Source organism: Taudactylus pleione, unplaced genomic scaffold (assembly GCF_031769625.1).
Source record: "Taudactylus pleione unplaced genomic scaffold, aTauple2 ptg000454l, whole genome shotgun sequence".
In the NCBI taxonomy this organism is placed as follows: Eukaryota; Metazoa; Chordata; class Amphibia; order Anura; family Myobatrachidae; genus Taudactylus; species Taudactylus pleione.
Genome location: NW_028284856.1, coordinates 2,553,346 through 2,576,829, shown reverse-complemented (window position 1 = coordinate 2,576,829; position 23,484 = coordinate 2,553,346). Strand labels below are relative to the sequence as shown.

The 23,484-nt window shown below is 36.6% G+C and overlaps 8 non-coding genes across 8 annotated transcripts; all 8 read right to left on the bottom strand.

Moving 5' to 3' along the window:
• Window positions 1–609: 609 nt before the first annotated feature.
• TRNAK-UUU (transfer RNA lysine (anticodon UUU)) lies at window positions 610–682 on the bottom strand. Its single transcript has one exon. It is a non-coding gene; the product is annotated as a tRNA-Lys (tRNA).
• Window positions 683–6,014: 5,332 nt separating this feature from the next.
• On the bottom strand, window positions 6,015–6,087 carry TRNAK-UUU (transfer RNA lysine (anticodon UUU)). Its single transcript has one exon. It is a non-coding gene; the product is annotated as a tRNA-Lys (tRNA).
• Window positions 6,088–8,046: 1,959 nt separating this feature from the next.
• TRNAK-UUU (transfer RNA lysine (anticodon UUU)) lies at window positions 8,047–8,119 on the bottom strand. The gene has a single exon. It is a non-coding gene; the product is annotated as a tRNA-Lys (tRNA).
• Window positions 8,120–10,416: 2,297 nt separating this feature from the next.
• Window positions 10,417–10,489, bottom strand: TRNAK-UUU (transfer RNA lysine (anticodon UUU)). The gene has a single exon. It is a non-coding gene; the product is annotated as a tRNA-Lys (tRNA).
• Window positions 10,490–13,455: 2,966 nt separating this feature from the next.
• On the bottom strand, window positions 13,456–13,528 carry TRNAK-UUU (transfer RNA lysine (anticodon UUU)). The gene has a single exon. It is a non-coding gene; the product is annotated as a tRNA-Lys (tRNA).
• Window positions 13,529–15,487: 1,959 nt separating this feature from the next.
• Window positions 15,488–15,560, bottom strand: TRNAK-UUU (transfer RNA lysine (anticodon UUU)). The gene has a single exon. It is a non-coding gene; the product is annotated as a tRNA-Lys (tRNA).
• A 2,297-nt stretch (window positions 15,561–17,857) lies between these two features.
• Window positions 17,858–17,930, bottom strand: TRNAK-UUU (transfer RNA lysine (anticodon UUU)). The gene has a single exon. It is a non-coding gene; the product is annotated as a tRNA-Lys (tRNA).
• Window positions 17,931–22,256: 4,326 nt separating this feature from the next.
• On the bottom strand, window positions 22,257–22,329 carry TRNAK-UUU (transfer RNA lysine (anticodon UUU)). Its single transcript has one exon. It is a non-coding gene; the product is annotated as a tRNA-Lys (tRNA).
• Between the last annotated feature and the right edge of the window lie 1,155 nt (window positions 22,330–23,484).

The following is a 23,484-nucleotide window of genomic DNA, read 5'->3' as shown; positions in this document are numbered from 1 at the left end:
TTCTGGAGTCTGTCGCAAACCTACAGAAACTTCGTAATACAAAAAACAAGTCATTTCAAATGATGACAACTACTAGTTACTGTGCAATTACTAAAGTAGGAAAATCTCTCTATCACTAAAAGTATGAACTGAAAAGCTTGACATTTAGTGTCTCTTGATGAAATACATTTAATTTGCCTCTTGGTTGAAGGTGTACATTCTTAAACAGTTTGTGATTTTCCCACTCTGCACTATGTTCAATTTCACAAAAACGACACATTGCTTAAAAGACACTCGCCTGAACAGGGACTTGAACCCTGGACCCTCAGATTAAAGTTCTAATGTTTTACCGACTCCAGGCACTTCTGGAGTCTGTCGCAAACTTAAAGAAAGTTCGTAATACTAAAAACAAATAAATTCAAATGGTGACAACTACTGTGCAATTACTAAAGTAGGAAAATCTCTCTATCACTAAAAGTATGAACTGAAAAGCTTGACATTTAGTGTCTATTGATGAAATACATTTAATTTGCCTCTTGGTTGAAGGTGTACATTCTTAAACAGTTTGTGATTTTCTCACTCTGCACTATGTTCCATTTCACAAAAATGACACATTGCTTAAAAGACACTCGCCCGAACAGGGACTTGAACCCTGGACCCTCAGATTAAAAGTCTGATGCTCTACCGACTGAGCTATCCAGGCTCTTCTGAGATAGGTCACAAAAATGCAGAAAGTTCGTAATACAAAAAACAAGTCATTTCAAATGATGACAACTACTAGTTACTGTGCAATTACTAAAGTTGAAAAATCTCTCTATCACTAAAAGTATTATCTGAATAGCTTGACATTTAGTGTCTATTGATGAAATACATTTAATTTGCCTCTTGGTTGAAGGTGTAGATTCTTAAACAGTTTGTGATTTTCCCTCTCTGCACTATGTTCCATTTCACAAAAACTACACATTGCTTAAAAGACACTCACCCGAACAGGGACTTGGACCCTGGACCCTCAGATTAAAGTTCTGATGTTTTACCGACTCCAGGCTATTCTGGAGTCTGTCGCAAACCTACAGAAACTTCGTTATACTAAAAACAAGTAAATTCAAATGGTGACAACTACTGTGCAATTACTAAAGTAGGAAAATCTCTCTATCACTAAAAGTATGATCTGAATAGCTTGACATTTAGTGTCTAATGATGAAATACATTTAATTTGCCTCTTGGTTGAAGGTGTACATTCTTAAACAGTTTGTGATTTTCCCACTCTGCACTATGTTCCATTTCACAAAATGACACATTGCTTAAAAGACACTCGCCTGAACCCTGGACCATCAGATTAAAAGTCTGATGCTCTACCGACTGAGCTATCCAGACTCTTCTGTAATAGGTCGCAAAAATGCAGAAAGTTCGTAATACAAAAAACAAGTCATTTCAAATGATGACAACTACTAGTTACTGTGCAATTACTAAAGTTGGAAAATCTCTCTATCACTAAAAGTATGAACTGAAAAGCTTGACATTTAGTGTATCTTGATGAAATACATTTAATTTGCCTCTTGGTTGAAGGTGTACATTCTTAAACAGTTTGTGATTTTCCCACTCTGCACTATGATCCATTTCACAAAAATGACACATTGCTTAAAAGACACTTGCCCGAACAGGGACTTGAAACCTGGACCCTCAGATTAAAGTTCTGATGTTTTACCGACTCCAGCCTCTTCTGGAGTCAGTCGCAAACCTACAGAAAGTTCGTAATACTAAAAACAAGTAAATTCAAATGGTGACAACTACTGTGCAATTACTAAAGAAGGAAAATCTCTCTATCACTAAAAGTATGATCTGAATAGCTTGACATTTAGTGTCTATTGATGAAATACATTTAATTTGCCTCTTGGTTGAAGGTGTAGATTCTTAAACAGTTTGTGATTTTCCCTCTCTGCACTATGTTCCATTTCACAAAAACTACACATTGCTTAAAAGACACTCACCCGAACAGGGACTTGGACCCTGGACCCTCAAATTAAAGTTCTGATGTTTTACCGACTCCAGGCTATTCTGGAGTCTGTCGCAAACCTACAGAAACTTCGTAATACAAAAAACAAGTCATTTCAAATGATGACAACTACTAGTTACTGTGCAATTACTAAAGTAGGAAAATCTCTCTATCACTAAAAGTATGAACTGAAAAGCTTGACATTTAGTGTCTCTTGATGAAATACATTTAATTTGCCTCTTGGTTGAAGGTGTACATTCTTAAACAGTTTGTGATTTTCCCACTCTGCACTATGTTCAATTTCACAAAAACGACACATTGCTTAAAAGACACTCGCCTGAACAGGGACTTGAACCCTGGACCCTCAGATTAAAGTTCTGATGTTTTACCGACTCCAGGCACTTCTGGAGTCTGTCGCAAATCTATAGAAAGTTCGTAATACTAAAAACAAGTAAATTCCAATGGTGACAACTACTGTGCAATTACTAAAGTAGGAAAATCTCTCTATCACTAAAAGTATGAACTGAAAAGCTTGACATTTAGTGTCTATTGATGAAATACATTTAATTTGCCTCTTGGTTGAAGGTGTACATTCTTAAACAGTTTGTGATTTTCTCACTCTGCACTATGTTCCATTTCACAAAAATGACACATTGCTTAAAAGACACTCGCCTGAACAGGGACTTGAACCCTGGACCCTCAGATTAAAGTTCTGATGTTTTACCGACTCCAGGCTCTTCTGGAGTCTGTCGCAAACCTACAGAAAGTTCGTAATACTAAAAACAAGTAAATTCAAATGGTGACAACTACTGTGCAATTACTAAAGTAGGAAAATCTCTCTATTACTAAAAGTATATGAATAGCTTGACATTTAGTGTCTATTGATGAAATACATTTAATTTGCCTCTTGGTTGAAGGTGTACATTCTTAAACAGTTTGTGATTTTCCCACTCTCTACTATGTTCCATTTCACAAAAACTACACATTGCTTAAAAGACACTCACCCGAACAGGGACTTTGACCCTGGACCCTCAGATTAAAAGTCTGATGCTCTACCGACTGAGCTATCCAGGCTCTTCTGAGATAGGTCACAAAAATGCAGAAAGTTCGTAATACAAAAAACAAGTCATTTCAAATGATGACAACTACTAGTTACTGTGCAATTACTAAAGTTGAAAAATCTCTCTATCACTAAAAGTATTATCTGAATAGCTTGACATTTAGTGTCTATTGATGAAATACATTTAATTTGCCTCTTGGTTGAAGGTGTAGATTCTTAAACAGTTTGTGATTTTCCCTCTCTGCACTATGTTCCATTTCACAAAAACTACACATTGCTTAAAAGACACTCACCCGAACAGGGACTTGGACCCTGGACCCTCAGATTAAAGTTCTGATGTTTTACCGACTCCAGGCTATTCTGGAGTCTGTCGCAAACCTACAGAAACTTCGTTATACTAAAAACAAGTAAATTCAAATGGTGACAACTACTGTGCAATTACTAAAGTAGGAAAATCTCTCTATCACTAAAAGTATGATCTGAATAGCTTGACATTTAGTGTCTAATGATGAAATACATTTAATTTGCCTCTTGGTTGAAGGTGTACATTCTTAAACAGTTTGTGATTTTCCCACTCTGCACTATGTTCCATTTCACAAAATGACACATTGCTTAAAAGACACTCGCCTGAACCCTGGACCATCAGATTAAAAGTCTGATGCTCTACCGACTGAGCTATCCAGACTCTTCTGTAATAGGTCGCAAAAATGCAGAAAGTTCGTAATACAAAAAACAAGTCATTTCAAATGATGACAACTACTAGTTACTGTGCAATTACTAAAGTTGGAAAATCTCTCTATCACTAAAAGTATGAACTGAAAAGCTTGACATTTAGTGTATCTTGATGAAATACATTTAATTTGCCTCTTGGTTGAAGGTGTACATTCTTAAACAGTTTGTGATTTTCCCACTCTGCACTATGATCCATTTCACAAAAATGACACATTGCTTAAAAGACACTTGCCCGAACAGGGACTTGAAACCTGGACCCTCAGATTAAAGTTCTGATGTTTTACCGACTCCAGCCTCTTCTGGAGTCAGTCGCAAACCTACAGAAAGTTCGTAATACTAAAAACAAGTAAATTCAAATGGTGACAACTACTGTGCAATTACTAAAGAAGGAAAATCTCTCTATCACTAAAAGTATGATCTGAATAGCTTGACATTTAGTGTCTATTGATGAAATACATTTAATTTGCCTCTTGGTTGAAGGTGTAGATTCTTAAACAGTTTGTGATTTTCCCTCTCTGCACTATGTTCCATTTCACAAAAACTACACATTGCTTAAAAGACACTCACCCGAACAGGGACTTGGACCCTGGACCCTCAAATTAAAGTTCTGATGTTTTACCGACTCCAGGCTATTCTGGAGTCTGTCGCAAACCTACAGAAACTTCGTAATACAAAAAACAAGTCATTTCAAATGATGACAACTACTAGTTACTGTGCAATTACTAAAGTAGGAAAATCTCTCTATCACTAAAAGTATGAACTGAAAAGCTTGACATTTAGTGTCTCTTGATGAAATACATTTAATTTGCCTCTTGGTTGAAGGTGTACATTCTTAAACAGTTTGTGATTTTCCCACTCTGCACTATGTTCAATTTCACAAAAACGACACATTGCTTAAAAGACACTCGCCTGAACAGGGACTTGAACCCTGGACCCTCAGATTAAAGTTCTGATGTTTTACCGACTCCAGGCACTTCTGGAGTCTGTCGCAAATCTATAGAAAGTTCGTAATACTAAAAACAAGTAAATTCCAATGGTGACAACTACTGTGCAATTACTAAAGTAGGAAAATCTCTCTATCACTAAAAGTATGAACTGAAAAGCTTGACATTTAGTGTCTATTGATGAAATACATTTAATTTGCCTCTTGGTTGAAGGTGTACATTCTTAAACAGTTTGTGATTTTCTCACTCTGCACTATGTTCCATTTCACAAAAATGACACATTGCTTAAAAGACACTCGCCTGAACAGGGACTTGAACCCTGGACCCTCAGATTAAAGTTCTGATGTTTTACCGACTCCAGGCTCTTCTGGAGTCTGTCGCAAACCTACAGAAAGTTCGTAATACTAAAAACAAGTAAATTCAAATGGTGACAACTACTGTGCAATTACTAAAGTAGGAAAATCTCTCTATTACTAAAAGTATATGAATAGCTTGACATTTAGTGTCTATTGATGAAATACATTTAATTTGCCTCTTGGTTGAAGGTGTACATTCTTAAACAGTTTGTGATTTTCCCACTCTCTACTATGTTCCATTTCACAAAAACTACACATTGCTTAAAAGACACTCACCCGAACAGGGACTTTGACCCTGGACCCTCAGATTAAAGTTCTGATGTTTTACCGACTCCAGGCTATTCTGGAGTCTGTCGCAAACCTACAGAAACTTCGTAATACAAAAAACAAGTCATTTCAAATGATGACAACTACTAGTTACTGTGCAATTACTAAAGTAGGAAAATCTCTCTATCACTAAAAGTATGAACTGAAAAGCTTGACATTTAGTGTCTCTTGATGAAATACATTTAATTTGCCTCTTGGTTGAAGGTGTACATTCTTAAACAGTTTGTGATTTTCCCACTCTGCACTATGTTCAATTTCACAAAAACGACACATTGCTTAAAAGACACTCGCCTGAACAGGGACTTGAACCCTGGACCCTCAGATTAAAGTTCTAATGTTTTACCGACTCCAGGCACTTCTGGAGTCTGTCGCAAACTTAAAGAAAGTTCGTAATACTAAAAACAAATAAATTCAAATGGTGACAACTACTGTGCAATTACTAAAGTAGGAAAATCTCTCTATCACTAAAAGTATGAACTGAAAAGCTTGACATTTAGTGTCTATTGATGAAATACATTTAATTTGCCTCTTGGTTGAAGGTGTACATTCTTAAACAGTTTGTGATTTTCTCACTCTGCACTATGTTCCATTTCACAAAAATGACACATTGCTTAAAAGACACTCGCCCGAACAGGGACTTGAACCCTGGACCCTCAGATTAAAAGTCTGATGCTCTACCGACTGAGCTATCCAGGCTCTTCTGAGATAGGTCACAAAAATGCAGAAAGTTCGTAATACAAAAAACAAGTCATTTCAAATGATGACAACTACTAGTTACTGTGCAATTACTAAAGTTGAAAAATCTCTCTATCACTAAAAGTATTATCTGAATAGCTTGACATTTAGTGTCTATTGATGAAATACATTTAATTTGCCTCTTGGTTGAAGGTGTAGATTCTTAAACAGTTTGTGATTTTCCCTCTCTGCACTATGTTCCATTTCACAAAAACTACACATTGCTTAAAAGACACTCACCCGAACAGGGACTTGGACCCTGGACCCTCAGATTAAAGTTCTGATGTTTTACCGACTCCAGGCTATTCTGGAGTCTGTCGCAAACCTACAGAAACTTCGTTATACTAAAAACAAGTAAATTCAAATGGTGACAACTACTGTGCAATTACTAAAGTAGGAAAATCTCTCTATCACTAAAAGTATGATCTGAATAGCTTGACATTTAGTGTCTAATGATGAAATACATTTAATTTGCCTCTTGGTTGAAGGTGTACATTCTTAAACAGTTTGTGATTTTCCCACTCTGCACTATGTTCCATTTCACAAAATGACACATTGCTTAAAAGACACTCGCCTGAACCCTGGACCATCAGATTAAAAGTCTGATGCTCTACCGACTGAGCTATCCAGACTCTTCTGTAATAGGTCGCAAAAATGCAGAAAGTTCGTAATACAAAAAACAAGTCATTTCAAATGATGACAACTACTAGTTACTGTGCAATTACTAAAGTTGGAAAATCTCTCTATCACTAAAAGTATGAACTGAAAAGCTTGACATTTAGTGTATCTTGATGAAATACATTTAATTTGCCTCTTGGTTGAAGGTGTACATTCTTAAACAGTTTGTGATTTTCCCACTCTGCACTATGATCCATTTCACAAAAATGACACATTGCTTAAAAGACACTTGCCCGAACAGGGACTTGAAACCTGGACCCTCAGATTAAAGTTCTGATGTTTTACCGACTCCAGCCTCTTCTGGAGTCAGTCGCAAACCTACAGAAAGTTCGTAATACTAAAAACAAGTAAATTCAAATGGTGACAACTACTGTGCAATTACTAAAGAAGGAAAATCTCTCTATCACTAAAAGTATGATCTGAATAGCTTGACATTTAGTGTCTATTGATGAAATACATTTAATTTGCCTCTTGGTTGAAGGTGTAGATTCTTAAACAGTTTGTGATTTTCCCTCTCTGCACTATGTTCCATTTCACAAAAACTACACATTGCTTAAAAGACACTCACCCGAACAGGGACTTGGACCCTGGACCCTCAAATTAAAGTTCTGATGTTTTACCGACTCCAGGCTATTCTGGAGTCTGTCGCAAACCTACAGAAACTTCGTAATACAAAAAACAAGTCATTTCAAATGATGACAACTACTAGTTACTGTGCAATTACTAAAGTAGGAAAATCTCTCTATCACTAAAAGTATGAACTGAAAAGCTTGACATTTAGTGTCTCTTGATGAAATACATTTAATTTGCCTCTTGGTTGAAGGTGTACATTCTTAAACAGTTTGTGATTTTCCCACTCTGCACTATGTTCAATTTCACAAAAACGACACATTGCTTAAAAGACACTCGCCTGAACAGGGACTTGAACCCTGGACCCTCAGATTAAAGTTCTGATGTTTTACCGACTCCAGGCACTTCTGGAGTCTGTCGCAAATCTATAGAAAGTTCGTAATACTAAAAACAAGTAAATTCCAATGGTGACAACTACTGTGCAATTACTAAAGTAGGAAAATCTCTCTATCACTAAAAGTATGAACTGAAAAGCTTGACATTTAGTGTCTATTGATGAAATACATTTAATTTGCCTCTTGGTTGAAGGTGTACATTCTTAAACAGTTTGTGATTTTCTCACTCTGCACTATGTTCCATTTCACAAAAATGACACATTGCTTAAAAGACACTCGCCTGAACAGGGACTTGAACCCTGGACCCTCAGATTAAAAGTCTGATGCTCTACCGACTGAGCTATCCAGGCTCTTCTGAGGTAGGTCACAAAAATGCAGAAAGTTCGTAATACAAAAAACAAGTCATTTCAAATGATGACAACTACTAGTTACTGTGCAATTACTAAAGTTGAAAAATCTCTCTATCACTAAAAGTATTATCTGAATAGCTTGACATTTAGTGTCTATTGATGAAATACATTTAATTTGCCTCTTGGTTGAAGGTGTAGATTCTTAAACAGTTTGTGATTTTCCCTCTCTGCACTATGCTCCATTTCACAAAAACGACACATTGCTTAAAAGACACTCGTCCGAACAGAGACTTGAACCCTGGACCCTCAGATTAAAGTTCTGTTGTTTTACCGACTCCAGGCTCTTCTGGAGTCTGTCGCAAACCTATAGAAAGTTCGTAATACTAAAAACAAGTAAATTCAAATGGTGACAACTACTGTGCAATTACTAAAGTAGGAAAATCTCTCTATCACTAAAAGTATGAACTGAAAAGCTTGACATTTAGTGTCTCTTGATGAAATACATTTAATTTGCCTCTTGGTTGAAGGTGTACATTCTTAAACAGTTTGTGATTTTCCCACTCTGCACTATGTTCCATTTCACAAAAACGACACATTGCTTAAAAGACACTCGCCCGAACAGGAACTTGAACCCTGGACCCTCAGATTAAAGTTCTGATGTTTTACCGACTCCAGGCTCTTCTGTAGTCTGTCGCAAACCTATAGAAAGTTCGTAATACTAAAAACAAGTACATTCAAATGGTGACAACTACTGTGCACTTACTAAAGTTGGAAAATCTCTCTATCACTAAAAGTATGATCTGAATAGCTTGACATTTAGTGTCTATTGATGAAATACATTTAATTTGCCTCTTGGTTGAAGGTGTACATTCTTAAACAGTTTGTGATTTTCCCACTCTGCACTATGATCCATTTCACAAAAATGACACATTGCTTAAAAGACACTCGCCCGAACAGGGACTTGAAACCTGGACCCTCAGATTAAAGTTCTGATGTTTTACCGACTCCAGGCTCTTCTGGAGTCTGTCGCAAACCTATAGAAAGTTCGTAATACTAAAAACAAGTAAATTCAAATGATGACAACTACTGTGCAATTACTAAAGTAGGAAAATCTCTCTATCACTAAAGGTATGATCTGAAAAGCTTGACATTTAGTGTCTATTGATGAAATACATTTAATTTGCCTCTTGGTTGAAGGTGTACTTTCTTAAACAGTTTGTGATTTTCCCACTCTGCACTATGTTCCATTTCACAAAATGACACATTGCTTAAAAGACACTCGCCCGAAAGGGACTTGAACCCTGGACCCTCAGATTAAAAGTATGAAGCTCTACCAACTGAGCTATCCAGGCTCTTCTGTGAAAGGTCGCAAAAATGCAGAAAGTTCGTAATACAAAAAACAAGTCATTTCAAATGATGACAACTACTAGTTACTGTGCAATTACTAAAGTAGGAAAATCTCTCTATCACTAAAAGTATGAACTGAAAAGCTTGACATTTAGTGTCTCTTGATGAAATACATTTAATTTGCCTCTTGGTTGAAGGTGTACATTCTTAAACAGTTTGTGATTTTCCCACTCTGCACTATGTTCCATTTCACAAAAACGACACATTGCTTAAAAGACACTCGCCCGAACAGGAACTTGAACCCTGGACCCTCAGATTAAAGTTCTGATGTTTTACCGACTCCAGGCTCTTCTGTAGTCTGTCGCAAACCTATAGAAAGTTCGTAATACTAAAAACAAGTACATTCAAATGGTGACAACTACTGTGCACTTACTAAAGTTGGAAAATCTCTCTATCACTAAAAGTATGATCTGAATAGCTTGACATTTAGTGTCTATTGATGAAATACATTTAATTTGCCTCTTGGTTGAAGGTGTACATTCTTAAACAGTTTGTGATTTTCCCACTCTACACTATGATCCATTTCACAAAAATGACACATTGCTTAAAAGACACTCGCCCGAACAGGGACTTGAAACCTGGACCCTCAGATTAAAGTTCTGATGTTTTACCGACTCCAGGCTCTTCTGTAGTCTGTCGCAAACCTATCGAAAGTTCGTAATACTAAAAACAAGTAAATTCAAATGATGACAACTACTGTGCAATTACTAAAGTAGGAAAATCTCTCTATCACTAAAGGTATGATCTGAAAAGCTTGACATTTAGTGTCTATTGATGAAATACATTTAATTTGCCTCTTGGTTGAAGGTGTACTTTCTTAAACAGTTTGTGATTTTCCCACTCTGCACTATGTTCCTTTTCACAAAATGACACATTGCTTAAAAGACACTTGCCTGAACAGGGACTTGAACCCTGGACCCTCAGATTAAAAGTCTGATGCTCTACCGACTGAGCTATCCAGGCTCTTCTGAGGTAGGTCACAAAAATGCAGAAAGTTCGTAATACAAAAAACAAGTCATTTCAAATGATGACAACTACTAGTTACTGTGCAATTACTAAAGTTGAAAAATCTCTCTATCACTAAAAGTATTATCTGAATAGCTTGACATTTAGTGTCTATTGATGAAATACATTTAATTTGCCTCTTGGTTGAAGGTGTAGATTCTTAAACAGTTTGTGATTTTCCCTCTCTGCACTATGTTCCATTTCACAAAAACGACACATTGCTTAAAAGACACTCGCCCGAACAGGAACTTGAACCCTGGACCCTCAGATTAAAGTTCTGATGTTTTACCGACTCCAGGCTCTTCTGTAGTCTGTCGCAAACCTATAGAAAGTTCGTAATACTAAAAACAAGTACATTCAAATGGTGACAACTACTGTGCACTTACTAAAGTTGGAAAATCTCTCTATCACTAAAAGTATGATCTGAATAGCTTGACATTTAGTGTCTATTGATGAAATACATTTAATTTGCCTCTTGGTTGAAGGTGTACATTCTTAAACAGTTTGTGATTTTCCCACTCTGCACTATGATCCATTTCACAAAAATGACACATTGCTTAAAAGACACTCGCCCGAACAGGGACTTGAAACCTGGACCCTCAGATTAAAGTTCTGATGTTTTACCGACTCCAGGCTCTTCTGTAGTCTGTCGCAAACCTATAGAAAGTTCGTAATACTAAAAACAAGTAAATTCAAATGATGACAACTACTGTGCAATTACTAAAGTAGGAAAATCTCTCTATCACTAAAGGTATGATCTGAAAAGCTTGACATTTAGCGTCTATTGATGAAATACATTTAATTTGCCTCTTGGTTGAAGGTGTACTTTCTTAAACAGTTTGTGATTTTCCCACTCTGCACTATGTTCCATTTCACAAAATGACACATTGCTTAAAAGACACTCGCCTGAACAGGGACTTGAACCCTGGACCCTCAGATTAAAGTTCTGATGTTTTACCAACTCCAGGCTTTTCTGGAGTCTGTCGCAAACCTATAGAAAAATCGTAATACTAAAAACAAGTAAATTCAAATGGTGATAACTACTGTGCAATTACTAAAGTAGGAAAATCTCTCTATCACTAAAAGTATGATCTGAATAGCTTGACATTTAGTGTCTATTGATGAAATACATTTAATTTGCCTCTTGGATGAAGGTGTACATTCTTAAACAGTTTGTGATTTTCCCACTCTGCACTATGTTCCATTTCACAAAATGACACATTGCTTAAAAGACACTCGTCCGCACAGGGACTTGAACCCTGGACCCTCAGATTAAAAGAATGATGCTCTACCGACTGAGCTTTCCAGGCTCTTCTGTGAGAGGTCGCAAAAATGCAGAAAGTTCGTAATACTAAAAACAAGTAAATTCAAATGGTGACAACTACTGTGCAATTACTAAAGTAGGAAAATCTCTCTATCACTAAAAGTATGATCTGAATAGCTTTACATTTATTGTCTATTGATGAAATACATTTAATTTGCCTCTTGGTTGAAGGTGTACATTCTTAAACAGTTTGTGATTTTCCCACTCTGCACTATGTTCCATTTCACAAAAATGACACATTGCTTAAAAGACACTCGCCCAAACAGGGACTTGAACCCTGGACCCTCAGATTAAAGTTCTGATGTTTTACCGACTCCAGGCTCTTCTGGAGTCAGTCGTAAACCTACAGAAAGTTCGTAATACTAAAAACAAGTAAATTCAAATGGTGACAACTACTGTGCAATTACTAAAGTAGGAAAATCTCTCTATCACTAAAAGTATGAACTGAAAAGCTTGACATTTAGTGTCTCTTGATGAAATACATTTAATTTGCCTCTTGGTTGAAGGTGTACATTCTTAAACAGTTTGTGATTTTCCCACTCTGCACTATGTTCAATTTCACAAAAACGACACATTGCTTAAAAGACACTCGCCTGAACAGGGACTTGAACCCTGGACCCTCAGATTAAAGTTCTGATGTTTTACCGACTCCAGGCACTTCTGGAGTCTGTCGCAAACCTATAGAAAGTTCGTAATACTAAAAACAAGTAAATTCAAATGGTGACAACTACTGTGCAATTACTAAAGTAGGAAAATCTCTATCACTAAAAGTATGAACTGAAAAGCTTGACATTTAGTGTCTATTGATGAAATACATTTAATTTGCCTCTTGGTTGAAGGTGTAGATTCTTAAACAGTTTGTGATTTTCCCTCTCTGCACTATGTTCCATTTCACAAAAACTACACATTGCTTAAAAGACACTCACCCGAACAGGGACTTTGACCCTGGACCCTCAGATTAAAGTTCTGATGTTTTACCGACTCCAGGCTATTCTGGAGTCTGTCGCAAACCTACAGAAACTTCGTAATACAAAAAACAAGTCATTTCAAATGATGACAACTACTAGTTACTGTGCAATTACTAAAGTAGGAAAATCTCTCTATCACTAAAAGTATGAACTGAAAAGCTTGACATTTAGTGTCTCTTGATGAAATACATTTAATTTGCCTCTTGGTTGAAGGTGTACATTCTTAAACAGTTTGTGATTTTCCCACTCTGCACTATGTTCAATTTCACAAAAACGACACATTGCTTAAAAGACACTCGCCTGAACAGGGACTTGAACCCTGGACCCTCAGATTAAAGTTCTAATGTTTTACCGACTCCAGGCACTTCTGGAGTCTGTCGCAAACTTAAAGAAAGTTCGTAATACTAAAAACAAATAAATTCAAATGGTGACAACTACTGTGCAATTACTAAAGTAGGAAAATCTCTCTATCACTAAAAGTATGAACTGAAAAGCTTGACATTTAGTGTCTATTGATGAAATACATTTAATTTGCCTCTTGGTTGAAGGTGTACATTCTTAAACAGTTTGTGATTTTCTCACTCTGCACTATGTTCCATTTCACAAAAATGACACATTGCTTAAAAGACACTCGCCCGAACAGGGACTTGAACCCTGGACCCTCAGATTAAAAGTCTGATGCTCTACCGACTGAGCTATCCAGGCTCTTCTGAGATAGGTCACAAAAATGCAGAAAGTTCGTAATACAAAAAACAAGTCATTTCAAATGATGACAACTACTAGTTACTGTGCAATTACTAAAGTTGAAAAATCTCTCTATCACTAAAAGTATTATCTGAATAGCTTGACATTTAGTGTCTATTGATGAAATACATTTAATTTGCCTCTTGGTTGAAGGTGTAGATTCTTAAACAGTTTGTGATTTTCCCTCTCTGCACTATGTTCCATTTCACAAAAACTACACATTGCTTAAAAGACACTCACCCGAACAGGGACTTGGACCCTGGACCCTCAGATTAAAGTTCTGATGTTTTACCGACTCCAGGCTATTCTGGAGTCTGTCGCAAACCTACAGAAACTTCGTTATACTAAAAACAAGTAAATTCAAATGGTGACAACTACTGTGCAATTACTAAAGTAGGAAAATCTCTCTATCACTAAAAGTATGATCTGAATAGCTTGACATTTAGTGTCTAATGATGAAATACATTTAATTTGCCTCTTGGTTGAAGGTGTACATTCTTAAACAGTTTGTGATTTTCCCACTCTGCACTATGTTCCATTTCACAAAATGACACATTGCTTAAAAGACACTCGCCTGAACCCTGGACCATCAGATTAAAAGTCTGATGCTCTACCGACTGAGCTATCCAGACTCTTCTGTAATAGGTCGCAAAAATGCAGAAAGTTCGTAATACAAAAAACAAGTCATTTCAAATGATGACAACTACTAGTTACTGTGCAATTACTAAAGTTGGAAAATCTCTCTATCACTAAAAGTATGAACTGAAAAGCTTGACATTTAGTGTATCTTGATGAAATACATTTAATTTGCCTCTTGGTTGAAGGTGTACATTCTTAAACAGTTTGTGATTTTCCCACTCTGCACTATGATCCATTTCACAAAAATGACACATTGCTTAAAAGACACTTGCCCGAACAGGGACTTGAAACCTGGACCCTCAGATTAAAGTTCTGATGTTTTACCGACTCCAGCCTCTTCTGGAGTCAGTCGCAAACCTACAGAAAGTTCGTAATACTAAAAACAAGTAAATTCAAATGGTGACAACTACTGTGCAATTACTAAAGAAGGAAAATCTCTCTATCACTAAAAGTATGATCTGAATAGCTTGACATTTAGTGTCTATTGATGAAATACATTTAATTTGCCTCTTGGTTGAAGGTGTAGATTCTTAAACAGTTTGTGATTTTCCCTCTCTGCACTATGTTCCATTTCACAAAAACTACACATTGCTTAAAAGACACTCACCCGAACAGGGACTTGGACCCTGGACCCTCAAATTAAAGTTCTGATGTTTTACCGACTCCAGGCTATTCTGGAGTCTGTCGCAAACCTACAGAAACTTCGTAATACAAAAAACAAGTCATTTCAAATGATGACAACTACTAGTTACTGTGCAATTACTAAAGTAGGAAAATCTCTCTATCACTAAAAGTATGAACTGAAAAGCTTGACATTTAGTGTCTCTTGATGAAATACATTTAATTTGCCTCTTGGTTGAAGGTGTACATTCTTAAACAGTTTGTGATTTTCCCACTCTGCACTATGTTCAATTTCACAAAAACGACACATTGCTTAAAAGACACTCGCCTGAACAGGGACTTGAACCCTGGACCCTCAGATTAAAGTTCTGATGTTTTACCGACTCCAGGCACTTCTGGAGTCTGTCGCAAATCTATAGAAAGTTCGTAATACTAAAAACAAGTAAATTCCAATGGTGACAACTACTGTGCAATTACTAAAGTAGGAAAATCTCTCTATCACTAAAAGTATGAACTGAAAAGCTTGACATTTAGTGTCTATTGATGAAATACATTTAATTTGCCTCTTGGTTGAAGGTGTACATTCTTAAACAGTTTGTGATTTTCTCACTCTGCACTATGTTCCATTTCACAAAAATGACACATTGCTTAAAAGACACTCGCCTGAACAGGGACTTGAACCCTGGACCCTCAGATTAAAAGTCTGATGCTCTACCGACTGAGCTATCCAGGCTCTTCTGAGGTAGGTCACAAAAATGCAGAAAGTTCGTAATACAAAAAACAAGTCATTTCAAATGATGACAACTACTAGTTACTGTGCAATTACTAAAGTTGAAAAATCTCTCTATCACTAAAAGTATTATCTGAATAGCTTGACATTTAGTGTCTATTGATGAAATACATTTAATTTGCCTCTTGGTTGAAGGTGTAGATTCTTAAACAGTTTGTGATTTTCCCTCTCTGCACTATGCTCCATTTCACAAAAACGACACATTGCTTAAAAGACACTCGTCCGAACAGAGACTTGAACCCTGGACCCTCAGATTAAAGTTCTGTTGTTTTACCGACTCCAGGCTCTTCTGGAGTCTGTCGCAAACCTATAGAAAGTTCGTAATACTAAAAACAAGTAAATTCAAATGGTGACAACTACTGTGCAATTACTAAAGTAGGAAAATCTCTCTATCACTAAAAGTATGAACTGAAAAGCTTGACATTTAGTGTCTCTTGATGAAATACATTTAATTTGCCTCTTGGTTGAAGGTGTACATTCTTAAACAGTTTGTGATTTTCCCACTCTGCACTATGTTCCATTTCACAAAAACGACACATTGCTTAAAAGACACTCGCCCGAACAGGAACTTGAACCCTGGACCCTCAGATTAAAGTTCTGATGTTTTACCGACTCCAGGCTCTTCTGTAGTCTGTCGCAAACCTATAGAAAGTTCGTAATACTAAAAACAAGTACATTCAAATGGTGACAACTACTGTGCACTTACTAAAGTTGGAAAATCTCTCTATCACTAAAAGTATGATCTGAATAGCTTGACATTTAGTGTCTATTGATGAAATACATTTAATTTGCCTCTTGGTTGAAGGTGTACATTCTTAAACAGTTTGTGATTTTCCCACTCTGCACTATGATCCATTTCACAAAAATGACACATTGCTTAAAAGACACTCGCCCGAACAGGGACTTGAAACCTGGACCCTCAGATTAAAGTTCTGATGTTTTACCGACTCCAGGCTCTTCTGGAGTCTGTCGCAAACCTATAGAAAGTTCGTAATACTAAAAACAAGTAAATTCAAATGATGACAACTACTGTGCAATTACTAAAGTAGGAAAATCTCTCTATCACTAAAGGTATGATCTGAAAAGCTTGACATTTAGTGTCTATTGATGAAATACATTTAATTTGCCTCTTGGTTGAAGGTGTACTTTCTTAAACAGTTTGTGATTTTCCCACTCTGCACTATGTTCCATTTCACAAAATGACACATTGCTTAAAAGACACTCGCCCGAAAGGGACTTGAACCCTGGACCCTCAGATTAAAAGTATGATGCTCTACCAACTGAGCTATCCAGGCTCTTCTGTGAAAGGTCGCAAAAATGCAGAAAGTTCGTAATACAAAAAACAAGTCATTTCAAATGATGACAACTACTAGTTACTGTGCAATTACTAAAGTAGGAAAATCTCTCTATCACTAAAAGTATGAACTGAAAAGCTTGACATTTAGTGTCTCTTGATGAAATACATTTAATTTGCCTCTTGGTTGAAGGTGTACATTCTTAAACAGTTTGTGATTTTCCCACTCTGCACTATGTTCCATTTCACAAAAACGACACATTGCTTAAAAGACACTCGCCCGAACAGGAACTTGAACCCTGGACCCTCAGATTAAAGTTCTGATGTTTTACCGACTCCAGGCTCTTCTGTAGTCTGTCGCAAACCTATAGAAAGTTCGTAATACTAAAAACAAGTACATTCAAATGGTGACAACTACTGTGCACTTACTAAAGTTGGAAAATCTCTCTATCACTAAAAGTATGATCTGAATAGCTTGACATTTAGTGTCTATTGATGAAATACATTTAATTTGCCTCTTGGTTGAAGGTGTACATTCTTAAACAGTTTGTGATTTTCCCACTCTACACTATGATCCATTTCACAAAAATGACACATTGCTTAAAAGACACTCGCCCGAACAGGGACTTGAAACCTGGACCCTCAGATTAAAGTTCTGATGTTTTACCGACTCCAGGCTCTTCTGTAGTCTGTCGCAAACCTATCGAAAGTTCGTAATACTAAAAACAAGTAAATTCAAATGATGACAACTACTGTGCAATTACTAAAGTAGGAAAATCTCTCTATCACTAAAGGTATGATCTGAAAAGCTTGACATTTAGTGTCTATTGATGAAATACATTTAATTTGCCTCTTGGTTGAAGGTGTACTTTCTTAAACAGTTTGTGATTTTCCCACTCTGCACTATGTTCCTTTTCACAAAATGACACATTGCTTAAAAGACACTCGCCTGAACAGGGACTTGAACCCTGGACCCTCAGATTAAAAGTCTGATGCTCTACCGACTGAGCTATCCAGGCTCTTCTGAGGTAGGTCACAAAAATGCAGAAAGTTCGTAATACAAAAAACAAGTCATTTCAAATGATGACAACTACTAGTTACTGTGCAATTACTAAAGTTGAAAAATCTCTCTATCACTAAAAGTATTATCTGAATAGCTTGACATTTAGTGTCTATTGATGAAATACATTTAATTTGCCTCTTGGTTGAAGGTGTAGATTCTTAAACAGTTTGTGATTTTCCCTCTCTGCACTATGTTCCATTTCACAAAAACGACACATTGCTTAAAAGACACTCGCCCGAACAGGAACTTGAACCCTGGACCCTCAGATTAAAGTTCTGATGTTTTACCGACTCCAGGCTCTTCTGTAGTCTGTCGCAAACCTATAGAAAGTTCGTAATACTAAAAACAAGTACATTCAAATGGTGACAACTACTGTGCACTTACTAAAGTTGGAAAATCTCTCTATCACTAAAAGTATGATCTGAATAGCTTGACATTTAGTGTCTATTGATGAAATACATTTAATTTGCCTCTTGGTTGAAGGTGTACATTCTTAAACAGTTTGTGATTTTCCCACTCTGCACTATGATCCATTTCACAAAAATGACACATTGCTTAAAAGACACTCGCCCGAACAGGGACTTGAAACCTGGACCCTCAGATTAAAGTTCTGATGTTTTACCGACTCCAGGCTCTTCTGTAGTCTGTCGCAAACCTATAGAAAGTTCGTAATACTAAAAACAAGTAAATTCAAATGATGACAACTACTGTGCAATTACTAAAGTAGGAAAATCTCTCTATCACTAAAGGTATGATCTGAAAAGCTTGACATTTAGCGTCTATTGATGAAATACATTTAATTTGCCTCTTGGTTGAAGGTGTACTTTCTTAAACAGTTTGTGATTTTCCCACTCTGCACTATGTTCCATTTCACAAAATGACACATTGCTTAAAAGACACTCGCCTGAACAGGGACTTGAACCCTGGACCCTCAGATTAAAGTTCTGATGTTTTACCAACTCCAGGCTTTTCTGGAGTCTGTCGCAAACCTATAGAAAAATCGTAATACTAAAAACAAGTAAATTCAAATGGTGACAACTACTGTGCAATTACTAAAGTAGGAAAATCTCTCTATCACTAAAAGTATGATCTGAATAGCTTGACATTTAGTGTCTATTGATGAAATACATTTAATTTGCCTCTTGGATGAAGGTGTACATTCTTAAACAGTTTGTGATTTTCCCACTCTGCACTATGTTCCATTTCACAAAATGACACATTGCTTAAAAGACACTCATCCGCACAGGGACTTGAACCCTGGACCCTCAGATTAAAAGAATGATGCTCTACCGACTGAGCTTTCCAGGCTCTTCTGTGAGAGGTCGCAAAAATGCAGAAAGTTCGTAATACTAAAAACAAGTAAATTCAAATGGTGACAACTACTGTGCAATTACTAAAGTAGGAAAATCTCTCTATCACTAAAAGTATGATCTGAATAGCTTTACATTTATTGTCTATTGATGAAATACATTTAATTTGCCTCTTGGTTGAAGGTGTACATTCTTAAACAGTTTGTGATTTTCCCACTCTGCACTATGTTCCATTTCACAAAAATGACACATTGCTTAAAAGACACTCGCCCAAACAGGGACTTGAACCCTGGACCCTCAGATTAAAGTTCTGATGTTTTACCGACTCCAGGCTCTTCTGGAGTCAGTCGTAAACCTACAGAAAGTTCGTAATACTAAAAACAAGTAAATTCAAATGGTGACAACTACTGTGCAATTACTAAAGTAGGAAAATCTCTCTATCACTAAAAGTATGATCTGAATAGCTTGACATTTAGTGTCTATTGATGAAATACATTTAATTTGCCTCTTGGTTGAAGGTGTAGATTCTTAAACAGTTTGTGATTTTCCCTCTCTGCACTATGTTCCATTTCACAAAAACTACACATTGCTTAAAAGACACTCACCCGAACAGGGACTTGGACCCTGGACCCTCAGATTAAAGTTCTGATGTTTTACCGACTCCAGGCTATTCTGGAGTCTGTCGCAAACCTACAGAAACTTCGTTATACTAAAAACAAGTAAATTCAAATGGTGACAACTACTGTGCAATTACTAAAGTAGGAAAATCTCTCTATCACTAAAAGTATGATCTGAATAGCTTGACATTTAGTGTCTATTGATGAAATACATTTAATTTGCCTCTTGGTTGAAGGTGTACATTCTTAAACAGTTTGTGATTTTCCCACTCTGCACTATTTTCCATTTCTCAAAATGACACATTGCTTAAAAGACACTCGCCCGAACAGGGACTTGAACCCTGGACCCTCAGATTAAAAGTATGATGCTCTACCAACTGAGCTATCCAGGCTCTTCTGTGAAAGGTCGCAAAAATGCAGAAAGTTCGTAATACAAAAAACAAGTCATTTCAAATGATGACAACTACTAGTTACTGTGCAATTACTAAAGTAGGAAAATCTCTCTATCACTAAAAGTATGAACTGAAAAGCTTGACATTTAGTGTCTCTTGATGAAATACATTTAATTTGCCTCTTGGTTGAAGGTGTACATTCTTAAACAGTTTGTGATTTTCCCACTCTGCACTATGTTCCATTTCACAAAAACGACACATTGCTTAAAAGACACTCGCCCGAACAGGAACTTGAACCCTGGACCCTCAGATTAAAGTTCTGATGTTTTACCGACTCCAGGCTCTTCTGTAGTCTGTCGCAAACCTATAGAAAGTTCGTAATACTAAAAACAAGTACATTCAAATGGTGACAACTAGTGTGCACTTACTAAAGTTGGAAAATCTCTCTATCACTAAAAGTATGATCTGAATAGCTTGACATTTAGTGTCTATTGATGAAATACATTTAATTTGCCTCTTGGTTGAAGGTGTACATTCTTAAACAGTTTGTGATTTTCCCACTCTGCACTATGATCCATTTCACAAAAATGACACATTGCTTAAAAGACACTCGCCCGAACAGGGACTTGAAACCTGGACCCTCAGATTAAAGTTCTGATGTTTTACCGACTCCAGGCTCTTCTGGAGTCTGTCGCAAACCTATAGAAAGTTCGTAATACTAAAAACAAGTAAATTCAAATGATGACAAATACTGTGCAATTACTAAAGTAGGAAAATCTCTCTATCACTAAAGGTATGATCTGAAAAGCTTGACATTTAGTGTCTATTGATGAAATACATTTAATTTGCCTCTTGGTTGAAGGTGTACTTTCTTAAACAGTTTGTGATTTTCCCACTCTGCACTATGTTCCATTTCACAAAATGACACATTGCTTAAAAGACACTCGCCCGAACAGGGACTTGAACCCTGGACCCTCAGATTAAAAGTATGATGCTCTACCAACTGAGCTATCCAGGCTCTTCTGTGAAAGGTCGCAAAAATGCAGAAAGTTCGTAATACAAAAAACAAGTCATTTCAAATGATGACAACTACTAGTTACTGTGCAATTACTAAAGTAGGAAAATCTCTCTATCACTAAAAGTATGAACTGAAAAGCTTGACATTTAGTGTCTCTTGATGAAATACATTTAATTTGCCTCTTGGTTGAAGGTGTACATTCTTAAACAGTTTGTGATTTTCCCACTCTGCACTATGTTCCATTTCACAAAAACGACACATTGCTTAAAAGACACTCGCCCGAACAGGAACTTGAACCCTGGACCCTCAGATTAAAGTTCTGATGTTTTACCGACTCCAGGCTCTTCTGTAGTCTGTCGCAAACCTATAGAAAGTTCGTAATACTAAAAACAAGTACATTCAAATGGTGACAACTACTGTGCACTTACTAAAGTTGGAAAATCTCTCTATCACTAAAAGTATGATCTGAATAGCTTGACATTTAGTGTCTATTGATGAAATACATTTAATTTGCCTCTTGGTTGAAGGTGTACATTCTTAAACAGTTTGTGATTTTCCCACTCTACACTATGATCCATTTCACAAAAATGACACATTGCTTAAAAGACACTCGCCCGAACAGGGACTTGAAACCTGGACCCTCAGATTAAAGTTCTGATGTTTTACCGACTCCAGGCTCTTCTGGAGTCTGTCGCAAACCTATAGAAAGTTCGTAATACTAAAAACAAGTAAATTCAAATGATGACAACTACTGTGCAATTACTAAAGTAGGAAAATCTCTCTATCACTAAAGGTATGATCTGAAAAGCTTGACATTTAGTGTCTATTGATGAAATACATTTAATTTGCCTCTTGGTTGAAGGTGTACTTTCTTAAACAGTTTGTGATTTTCCCACTCTGCACTATGTTCCTTTTCACAAAATGACACATTGCTTAAAAGACACTCGCCTGAACAGGGACTTGAACCCTGGACCCTCAGATTAAAAGTCTGATGCTCTACCGACTGAGCTATCCAGACTCTTCTGAGGTAGGTCACAAAAATGCAGAAAGTTCGTAATACAAAAAACAAGTCATTTCAAATGATGACAACTACTAGTTACTGTGCAATTACTAAAGTTGAAAAATCTCTCTATCACTAAAAGTATTATCTGAATAGCTTGACATTTAGTGTCTATTGATGAAATACATTTAATTTGCCTCTTGGTTGAAGGTGTAGATTCTTAAACAGTTTGTGATTTTCCCTCTCTGCACTATGTTCCATTTCACAAAAATGACACATTGCTTAAAAGACACTCGCCCGAACAGGAACTTGAACCCTGGACCCTCAGATTAAAGTTCTGATGTTTTACCGACTCCAGGCTCTTCTGTAGTCTGTCGCAAACCTATAGAAAGTTCGTAATACTAAAAACAAGTACATTCAAATGGTGACAACTACTGTGCACTTACTAAAGTTGGAAAATCTCTCTATCACTAAAAGTATGATCTGAATAGCTTGACATTTAGTGTCTATTGATGAAATACATTTAATTTGCCTCTTGGTTGAAGGTGTACATTCTTAAACAGTTTGTGATTTTCCCACTCTGCACTATGATCCATTTCACAAAAATGACACATTGCTTAAAAGACACTCGCCCGAACAGGGACTTGAAACCTGGACCCTCAGATTAAAGTTCTGATGTTTTACCGACTCCAGGCTCTTCTGTAGTCTGTCGCAAACCTATAGAAAGTTCGTAATACTAAAAACAAGTAAATTCAAATGATGACAACTACTGTGCAAATACTAAAGTAGGAAAATCTCTCTATCACTAAAGGTATGATCTGAATAGCTTGACATTTAGCGTCTATTGATGAAATACATTTAATTTGCCTCTTGGTTGAAGGTGTACTTTCTTAAACAGTTTGTGATTTTCCCACTCTGCACTATGTTCCATTTCACAAAATGACACATTGCTTAAAAGACACTCGCCCGAACAGGGACTTGAACCCTGGACCCTCAGATTAAAGTTCTGATGTTTTACCAACTCCAGGCTTTTCTGGAGTCTGTCGCAAACCTATAGAAAAATCGTAATACTAAAAACAAGTAAATTCAAATGGTGACAACTACTGTGCAATTACTAAAGTAGGAAAATCTCTCTATCACTAAAAGTATGATCTGAATAGCTTGACATTTAGT